At 33.6% G+C, this 11,301-nt stretch overlaps 1 long non-coding RNA gene across 1 annotated transcript; it reads left to right on the top strand.

Annotated features, from left to right (window-relative positions):
* Nucleotides 1-1,131: 1,131 nt before the first annotated feature.
* Nucleotides 1,132-2,775, top strand: LOC127732438 (uncharacterized). The gene is made up of 2 exons (XR_007996257.1): nucleotides 1,132-2,076; nucleotides 2,712-2,775. It is a non-coding gene; the product is annotated as an uncharacterized LOC127732438 (long non-coding RNA).
* Nucleotides 2,776-11,301: the final 8,526 nt, after the last annotated feature.

Raw genomic sequence — 11,301 nt, 5'->3', positions numbered from 1 at the left:
GTTGCCTAGAACCTTATTGTATTTTCTCAGTTTCTCTTCTACAAGTACATTTTTGTACTATTGTCTTTCAGGTGATGTGAATAATGCCCCTGACGATGATGGTGTTAATGAGGCGCCTGTTGAAGTCCATGTTGGTGATGTCCCAGGTGATGAAGTTGGTGATGATCCAGGTGATGAAGTTGGTGATGCCCCAGGTGAAGGAGTTGGTGATGCCCCAGGTGAAAGAGTTGGTGATGCCCCAGGTGATGAAATTGGTGATGCCCCAGGTGAAGGAGTTGGTGATGTTCCTGGCAATGGTGATGTTGTAGTGCCAAAACACCAAAAGTTTGGTATGTGATTATAATTTTTTTGTATTTTATTTCAGTTACAAATTTACTGGTAAAAATTTAACAAATAGGAATTTGCTTGTAGGTTCATTTTGCAGAGAAGCTCATTGTTGTTATCATAATCAATGTTTAAAATTATTTTTAATGATAGCAATCCCGTTTTATTTAACGATAATACTTTTTTAAGAGAACCTAATTCAAATGCATCGTCAAAATTTAAATCTCTTAGTGTAGCCAAGCATATTTGATCAAGGGCTATAAACTTGTGTTTCAGGTAACCAGAGTGATAATGCTGGTAACAAAATTGTGGTGCACACAACACAGGACATGATCCCATTTGAATTTGGTATGTAGATATAATAATACATGTACATGTTTACTACAGAAATAAATAATTTTAAAACAATAAATACCAATTGATTACTGATTTAAACAAGATTCTAAGAATAAAACTAGTTTATTTAAGGACAAAACCTGCCGCAAGTTGTCCAAGCTTTTCTAAGTTTGTCATCATGAAATTTGATTACCATGGTTTCCTTTATGTCACTGACATATTTAACTTTTTTGTAGATGAATCCTTTAATGGTATGATTGCGGTAGAAATTTCTTTCAATGACTCGGAAATGTTCTTCAATAATAGCATGGAAATTGAAAGCATAATAGAGGTCCTTAATCACAATACTGATGATGAGAATAACATACAGGAGAAAAAGTAAGTTTTATATCAATACTTCATATCACCAATTACATAAAGTTATCTCATTTTTACTCTATTTTCACACCTCCTGATTGATGTGGAAAAAAAAAATTTCTTGTTTCTAGATATAGATAGATTTGAAATCTTTAGTTAAACTACTGTAGAATATGTCAGCAACTGTATATTGTAGGATAATGAAAGCCAAGACATGAAATATACATTACATATATATGTTTTAAACAGTACACACAAAAAAACACCAAATTAGTTGTCATTGATTTTAATTTTTGGAATTCAGGTATAATTTAGGTCAATACATACTCGTGAAGTATGGTGTTAATTCACTCCCAGCTCTCGTAAGTACCAAGTTGGTTACAGTTTATTTTTATAATTCTTTATTTTTGTTGCATTGCATTTTTTTACCACATAAGACACTACAGTTGGCTTATTTGAAAGTAACTTCTATACCTTTTTGAATAAAAATGTTTAGATATATGCTTTGTGAAAATACCACAAATTAAACCATGTTGCCAAAAGTTGCCAAATGTTGAGTTTAATCTTAAAAGCCTAAAGTTATATTATCGCTATTTTGTTCATTTTTCCTTTGATGTTCAGAACTGTAAAGGTTCATATCACAGCTTTTCTCACTTTAGGCGTAAATGGTTCGAGCTAGAAAATCAATCTCATGAAGAAGACCAGCAATAATATATATTTATCAAACTGGTACAAGTTGCTGTTCATAGATCTTTATTTGAATTCTTCACAGCTCAAAGAGTCAGATGTATACAGGAATACACATGATGTTGTTTTGAAATAGTATCAAAATCTCCCTTTTCATCCTTATAAGCAAGCAAACATGTAATATATTTTATCTTGGTTTTTCATGTCGTTGACTGGCCTTGGGTGCAATATTTCTCAGATTGTAAAAAAGGGCCAGTAATGTGTGGAAAATTGATGACATCCGGTATACAATTACTGAGAAAGATGTTGTTAAAAGATTGGCAGCACCACATATCCAGATGTGTGGGCGCTGCCTTTGTTACACATTCGTTGGTAAGCTAATCCTTATTCTGATTTTTTTATTTTGAAGCTGTTTCATCAAATAAAAGCAAGCTAAAGAGGAATCAATATGACAATGAGTAAACAATTTTTGTATATATGTATGCAAGGAAATACATTTTTGTACTTTTAGTGTATTATTTCATGTATTGAGAATTAATTTGGCCTAACAGAGGAACTTATCAGTAATTTTCATTATTATTAAAACATATATGACCCAACCTGTTTGCCCATTCCATATAATATTACATTTTTGCCAATCACTCGGCTCACTTAAAATTTTTCCTTTTAGTATAATGCAAAAATACTGTGAAAAAAACCTATGCAGAATTTGATATGAAGTATCTTCGGAAGGTCCCTTATCTCAATCCAAGTTGCTGAAACAGTTCTAAATCCATATAACGTCAGATATAAAATACATACTGGGGACCTTATATATAACAAACCTTAAGATTCACTAATGTGTGATATGGGGATGTATCAAAAAAGGAATTTACTATTATTTATACAGTTTTCATATTTCATTGACAAAGTTTTTTTTTCTTTTTCAGATTTGTAGGATGGGCAGTGAATACTATTATTTATACAGTTTTCATATTTCATTGACAAAGTTTTTTTTTCTTTTTCAGATTTGTAGGATGGGCAGTGAAGACACAGTTTTGATTTTGAAAACAAATAAATCTATGGAATATTTATTGTTTGTTTGTAAATGTTTGTTTAGTTGGGGTTTTTGCACTGTTTGCAGCACATTTTGGTGATTTTGTGACGGCCAGTTTTTATTGGTTGAGGAAACCGGAGTACCAGGAGAAAATCATCGACCTTCGGTAGGAAATTTGGTAAACCTTGTCGATTAAGATCGGAGTCGAACACACCCCGCCACAGGTGATGAAATGTTTATAATATTCAAATAATTATACCCCATGCCTTTAAACAGTGCCAATTATGTCTTGGTGTAACCTGGTACCTGATACAAACATTTAATTGACTTAAACTATTAGGGGAAAAAACTAACTTTGGAAAAATACAGGATGTCAATTATTGAAGGACAAGTTATTGTTTTGCAGAATTTCAAATTTTCTAGGATTTCCAGTTAGTCATTGTTAATTAATGTAAGTGTATTCACCAATCTTGACAATAAAAGCTGAAACAAATAACAAAATATCATAGAAATAATAAGGAAAGTAATGATGGTGTCTACGTTACTTACGTAATTTTGTGAAATAAATAGAAATAAAATATAGTTCATTGTTAAAAAATCATAATGGTTGCCTTTTAATCTAATTAAAAGAAATGATTTCAACAACTTCTACATTATATATTGTTTTAATACTTCTGTTAACCCAAGATCTACAATAATTTCTCCTCTATATTACGTAAGTAACGGTGTCTCCATATACTGTTCCAAAAAATACAACACAAAAAAACAGAAGGCTCGAAAAAATAAATGTGAAGGATAGAGCTAACACTTCTCTCTTTTATTACCACTTATTAAATGAATCAATCCTTTTTGAAAAAGAGAAGAGGTGCATGTTGTGGACACAATGTTACATACGTAATATACACAAGTACCATATTTGAATTGGGAACCAGCTGAAAATGAATGACAATGTTATCTTTTGAATAATTTATCTGAATTTATTGATATTCAAGCTTTGCAAATACAACATGAATAACAATGAAAAACAGAATTTGTTTTTGAAGTATCAGGTCACACTTCAATACACAAGATTAGAGAATGAGTTATATAAAAGAGAGATTGTTGAGGTTTGTCATACATTGGTAGAAGAATTGCCGTTCCGAAACAGCTAATCGCCCCGAACGAGAAGAGGGTCGACCCGCATCTTCGGGACGACTCTTGCTTCCGCAGGATCGATTTTCACATAAAAAAAAGAAAATGTGTAACAGTACGTCAGTTGAGTTATTCCATACATCGTGAGAAGGGCAGTTTACATTGCGTGTCTTATTTATTTACTACTTCATAATACGTATCGTCCATGAGCCAATTGGCGTCTAAAACGATCACTTGTATATAAAGAGAGACCTTGTATCAATCAAGTTTGATGAGGGTTGTCATACACTATGAGAAGCTTAATTTGCATTTCTCAATCATATTTGTTATCGGTGAGATTCATGTCACAATAACATTTAAATTTAGAAGTAAACATTTAATAAAGATTTGTTTTTCCTTCAGATGCATATTTGCCGCCATTGTTTCCTTGTTTATGCCAGCTCAGCTTGTCGAAGCATGTTAGAAGCACACATTTACTAATCAAGTATCCTTGTGACGTGTGTTGGAAGGAGTATAAGCGAACAGACTCCTTAATGGTTCACAAGAGGAAGTTGCATCCAAAGGTATGGATATATCAGATTGTCGATATATGAAACATCATTGTTTTATGTCATGACAATGCTTTCATCAAGGATAATTTCATCTTCAACAATTAATACTTAGTGTCTTCTTTTATATAAATGGTTTGACACTATCCAACATATACTCGGTCTATATAGGAATAAGAATATGTGGTATGAGTGCCATCAGACAACTCTCCATCCAAGTCACAATGTACAGCCTTCAACAAGGAGCCTTAGCTCACATAGAACAGCAAGCTATAAGGGGCCCCAACATAACTAGTGTAAAACAATTTAAACCAAACGTCTGAACTTATATATGACTGATTGTTGGTTGCTTAACGTCCAGTGGCAAATATTTCATGCATATTCAGGACGAGAACAAATTAACAATAAATACAATAGGTAGGTTCTGTGATAGAAGCGTCGGGGATTAAGGTCGGAGAAATTAAGACTGCCACGAGAAATGAGGGTATATTGGATAGGGACAGAAATTTAGCCTTGCAACAGGTCACCTACGGACCCCTCAAAGAGTTGTTGCAAGGGTTCTTAACGTGCAAAGAGCGTGGCACTCCTTTACACGAGGCATCGGATTTAACGTCCCCATTCTGACCGGACGTGGCTGTAAATTTGTACATCCCGCACAGCCAAACGGACGCCCCACTTTGGCGAGGGTTTTACTGCCGGTCGGAGGAAGACCAATGGTGACCATACTTCTATCCCCCAGTCACCCTTGGGGGTTCTAATATATGTTATGTCGTAAGTAAACATCTGGACGAGTATTGACACAATTCTATATCTTGTTTTATAGTTATTCAGACAGGAAGCATAGCAGACAACATACACCTGCGACACGTGCCAACAAGTGTAAAGACGGAGAGAGGAGTTACAATTCCATCTCCCCAGAAACCATCAGGTAACATTATTATTAGCGCTGTTTTAAACAAATAATGCACACACTGTTACATTTTAACATATGGATACAGTTATTACTGATTGATTATAAAAGACGTCTTAAAAAATAACTTAAATTTGTTTTTGTACATATACAGGTTGGAACTCTACCATTGTCTCCATCAGCACCAGCATCAATACCCTGGTACCTTTGATAACTATATACTCAACCAGCACCAGTTTCACCATCAGTAGTTACATCACCAAGCATGGACAAGATGGTGAAGTAGCAACGAAGGAATACATAGTGCCAAATGGATTCCATGTCGTGGAATAGAAAGGGAACTTACGTGTCACGAACAACACTTCGATCTGTTAAAATGAAGCATTCATCTTTGATCAACCTGTCAACAGGTTTTCTTGTGGCTAAGTTGTCATTGTTGTATAAAAAGACGATACTGTAAGTTGTAAATTGAGTTCGCACAAGAGCATTGTCTAGCTATTCTTGATGTTTATAGAACTATTGCCTTTTCTAGTAGTGGCATGATATATCACGACTTTGCATTGAAGATTTGAACCTGCATAATCTTTTGATATTGATACAATTTAAAATTGACCGAAATAGCAAACTTCGGTAGCTACGTCACAAAAGAGTCATGAATATCCATGTCTTGATCACGTGGTATATGTTGCAAACAAACAAAGCAAGGCGTCCACTCAAGCTGACCAGAAAACAAATTTCTAGGGTGTTAAATATATAGGTCGGATTATATATTACTATATCAATACTTTTCTTATAATTGCATACAAATAGTAACCAACAAGATCACAAAACTCTTCATGTTTTAACCAGTAAATGTATCTGATGAAGTGAGGCAGATGATAAAAGAAACAATGAACAAGTCGTATGACACTATCAGTGCTGCTCGGTCTCCGAAAAAAACAACCCATGTAGGACAGATGACTGGGATAATAGCTAATGTATTAAAGCAAACTAAAAACTTCTTGTTTGGCATGTCTAGAGTCATACTACACGAATGAATAATAACTATCATAATTTAACAATTAGGAGATAGTATAACAATTCACGCACGTCTCCACCAGAGACCAGATGACATATAAATTTACACTGACGGCCTGATTTATATACAAAACAATGGACGAAGAACTCATGAGATGTATAGTAACAAAAGAAGACCACTGATTAACAGGCTTTCAACATAGCCAGGCACACACAGATATTAGCAACTTTAACCATGTTCCCCTAGTCTATATCTTTTTCGTATGTGCCATAATAGTGTGGGTATCATCATTTCATACAATCTACAACTATAACATAATGTATAATACCAGGTACTAAACTCCTCATATCAGTACTAACCAACCAACATGGAAATGCAACTGTTGTCTTACAATCAAAAATACACTTTCATATCATATATTCTCTACACTAAAGGAAACCTTTATTAATAATGATTATCTGCTAGCATCAATGAAATTAAAGTTGCACGTTTTGCACATAAATCATGTTACAGTATTGCTGGTTTATTTCAACATTTGTGCTGCCAGATATTAGCTATACATGCATATTTATAGTTAGATATATGAGTCTTTTCCAGGCATCACCTGTAGAAATAAAAGGATTCGTGCAACAGGAGAAGAAGTGCCCTTCAAAAAATTTAAAATTAAGGGACTTGAAAGGAGATATTGCCATATGCCTATGGTGTGACCATGTAAAAACAGTGACAGTAAAGGGGGAGTATATATTTTACTATAGCTGTGACAGACACATTTGACGACAAAGACAAAGCTGTCCCAACCATAACAAATCGAAATGCCTTTGCTTCTCTTCAGGTATATATCATGGTATATATGAGAAGGTATTCTGTTTCAAACTATCATTTAACCAGTTTCATACATGAACAATACACTGAAACTGATTAAAATATATACTTGTGCATAAATCTTATTTATTACAACTAATATTACTTCATGCAGCATTTGATGTTGATCAAAATGAGGGTGTTAATGTAGAAACTGACACTAAGTCTACTAAGATTGAAGACCAAATTTACTACTAGTATTCTTGATTTTTGCGTCCAGGCCTAATACACCAATCATACCAAGTACAGGCTGTTAGCATTTTAATTGCTAATTTACCATCTAAACTGGTCCATATTCTAAATTATCTATCTTATTTAATTTCTCTACAGTGCACTTTTCTGAAATAATGCACAAGATTATATCTATTTAAGTGAGTTATAATTTAATTATTTTAATACATTTAAATTAAGTTACTTTCTTACAATCAAAAATACACTTTCATATCATATATTCTCTACACTAAAGGAAACCTTTATTAATAATGATTATCTGCTAGCATCAATGAAATTAAAGTTGCACGTTTTGCACATAAATCATGTTACAGTATTGCTGGTTTATTTCAACATTTGTGCTGCCAGATATTAGCTATACATGCATATTTATAGTTAGATATATGAGTCTTTTCCAGGCATCACCTGTAGAAATAAAAGGATTCGTGCAACAGGAGAAGAAGTGCCCTTCAAAAATTAGCATTTTAATTGCTAATTTACCATCTAAACTGGTCCATATTCTAAATTATCTATCTTATTTAATTTCTCTACAGTGCACTTTTCTGAAATAATGCACAAGATTATATCTATTTAAGTGAGTTATAATTTAATTATTTTAATACATTTAAATTAAGTTACTTTCAATATTAGGTAAAATAGAAATTTACAGTAAAAATTTTCACAGGCTATATTATTCTGAACATCACACACTATCTAGTTTTGACTTTATATATGTTAAACCCTATTCAATTTTGCATATTTCAGAAAGCGCTCATATTGGATCATTAATTCTAGCAAAAAACTCGACACTTGTGCCCTCAAGGATGACTAGCTTGAACCCGACTATAACCTCCTTTGACACAACTTTCTTTATAAATATCAGCCGCTTTGACGCAACGTTCTCCGGAGCTACCATCTCCTAAAACACACATTTCTTCAGCTTTTACACCGCGCACGAGGCATACATATGGTTCTTCATTTCAACAGGTTAATTCTTAATCCAGCAACACATCTTCTGACAAGCGTAGGACAACCTCACTGGATAGATTTATATCATTAATATGTGGAAATATGTATGTATCAGCATTTTACTTTTTTTAATCATAAATATCCACTGGGGAATAGAAATATGGTCACTTGGTCTACTGCCGACCGGTAGTAAAACGCTTGACAAAGTGGGACGTCCGTTTGGCTGTGCGGGATGTACAAGTTTGCAGCCACGTCCGGTCAGAATTGGGACGTTAAATCCGTTCCTCGTGAAAAGAGAATGTCAAGCTCTTTGCACGTTAAGAACCCTTGCAACAATTCTTTGAGGGTGGTCTGTTGCAAGGTTAACATTTATGTCCCTATCCAATATACCCTCATTTTCTAGTGGCAGTCCAAATTTCCCCGACCTTCATCCCGGATGGCCTCTTTTACAAGACCTACCTTTTGTATTTATTGTTAACTTGTTCTCGTCCTGAACATGCATGAAATATTAGCCACTAGACGTTAAGCAACCAACAATCAATCAATCAATCATAAGTATCCACAATTCATTTATTGCTCCATTGCGAGCAATGGGACCGAAACATATCATTTCTGGATAATATTGGCCTCAAGTCTATGTCATCGTGTCTAGTAGCTTAATATCTGATGGGATATAGTGATATTGCCCTGCAGATCATCTAGGGAGTTTCCTCAGTCTGGAGCAGTGATACAGGTAGAAGGCCGAGAGACCACGCTCAGGCTCATTCTCATATGTGCACGTTGACAAGAGTAGGCGCAATCGTTTACAATCAATATTGATTGATTGATTGTTGTTTGCTTTACGCCGCATTAGCACAGAAAGGCTATATCGCGGCGAGAGCTAATTCGAATATTATAACAATTTAAGGTATATTTTTAAAATCAGACAAAAGGTCTTTCAATAAAACTAAAATTCTAGACTAAAGCAAATTGATTATTTACAAATAAAAATCAACACTAAGATAACGTGATAAAAATTAAAATCGTTTTAAATATAACAACATTTTTATATTTTATAATATATTCCAATTTCTTTTAAGAATGAAACAATATTTGTAAATGGAATATTATTAAATAAATCATACATATTATTGACATTGAAATGCTTCTTCCGAATATCAGCAAAGTCAATACAATTGATTAAAACATGTTTAATAGTATACTTGCAGTTACAAGGTATACATTGTGGTTCTACTTCATTTTTTAAAAGATATTCGTGTGTTATTCTAGTATGACCAATACGACATCTAGAAATAACACACTGATCTTTTCTGCACATAAAATTATTGAAAGGTTTACATAAATTAGGTTCAATTTCATGTAATTTATTACCATCTTTTTTACTCCATTCATTTTTCAATATATTAAAAACATATTCTCTAATATTAGATTTAAAATCGGTATATGGTATATCACAGTTAGATAAAGGGTCACCCAGGGCATTCTTTGCCTCAAGGTCTACAGCTGTGTTTCCAAGGATTCCAACATGACTCGGCACCCATAGAAATAATATTTCTTTAAGAAGAATTTTTAAATTCCTCATTACATATAAAATTTTGAGAATTGTTGGGTTTTTAATTTTAGTATTTTGTATAGCTTGTAAGCATGAAAGTGAATCAGAACATATAATAAATTTGGATTTATCTGAAGAAGCAATAAATTTCAAAGCCAAAATGATTGCTTCTGCTTCAGCAGTAAAGATCGATGCATCAGATGGCAAACGGAGAGTTGCAGCTCTGTCCCTGAAGACAGCAGCAGATGCAACTCTGTCACCATCTTTTGATCCATCAGTATAGACAGTTGAAAAATCTGAATAATTGGCTTTGATTTCAGCATAGTGTTGCTGAATTAAAAGAGGATTTATTTTATTTTTATTGTGTTCACGGAGATCAAATATCATTTTTGGTTTGGGAAGTTCCCATGGAGGACATTTGCAAGTTTCAACTTGAGCAACAGATTTTAAATCAAAAGAAGCTAAATGTGATTTTAAACGTATACCTAACGGAGGAATTTTATTTTCATGTTTTGCAAAAATATCTTCATAAATTGGATTAAAAACACAGCTGTAGGCAGGATTATCTGAGTAGGCTTTTAGTTTGACAGCATATTGAAGTCCAAGCTTCAAACGTCTGTTAGAGAGTGAGTGCTCATCAGCCTCTACATACAGACTCTCAACTGGTGAGGTTTTAAATGCGCCAAGACAGAGACGCAAACCCTGATGATGCACAGCATCGAGAATCTGTATGTAGGACTTCCTTGCAGAGCCATACACTATAGAGCCATAATCTAGTTTAGATCTAACTAGAGATCTATATAAATTAAGTAAAATGTTGCGATCAGCACCCCAGTCGGTGCTGCCGACAACTTTTAAAATATCTAATGCTTTTAAACATTTCGATTTTAATATTTTGATATGGGGTAGAAAGGTTAACTTTTTATCGAAAATTAACCCAAGAAATTTGGTTTCATCAACCATTTTAATTGGGTTGCCGTACAAAGTGAGTTCTGGATCAAGATGCAATTTCCTTTTGTTACAAAAATGCATCTCGACCGTTTTTGAAGTGGAAAATTTAAACCCATTTTCCGAGGCCCATTTTTCAATTCTTCCAAGACATAACTGTAATTGTCTTTCTATGTTATTCATATTTTTGCCTCTATAACATATTAAAAAGTCATCAACATACAATGAACCTTCAATATTACTTTTTAAAACTTCAACAAGGCTGTTGATTTTAAGACTAAATAATGTAACAGATAAAATACTGCCCTGAGGGACACCCATCTCTTGATCATACAGATCAGACATGGTTGAATTTACTCTAACATTAAATTGTCTGTTAGATAAAAAATTCGAAATAAAATTTGGCATATTGCC

Source organism: Mytilus californianus, unplaced genomic scaffold (assembly GCF_021869535.1).
Source record: "Mytilus californianus isolate M0D057914Y unplaced genomic scaffold, xbMytCali1.0.p SCAF_24, whole genome shotgun sequence".
In the NCBI taxonomy this organism is placed as follows: domain Eukaryota; kingdom Metazoa; phylum Mollusca; class Bivalvia; order Mytilida; family Mytilidae; genus Mytilus; species Mytilus californianus.
The sequence above is the reverse complement of the archived record's forward strand: the minus strand, read 5'-3'. Positions and strand labels throughout refer to the sequence as shown.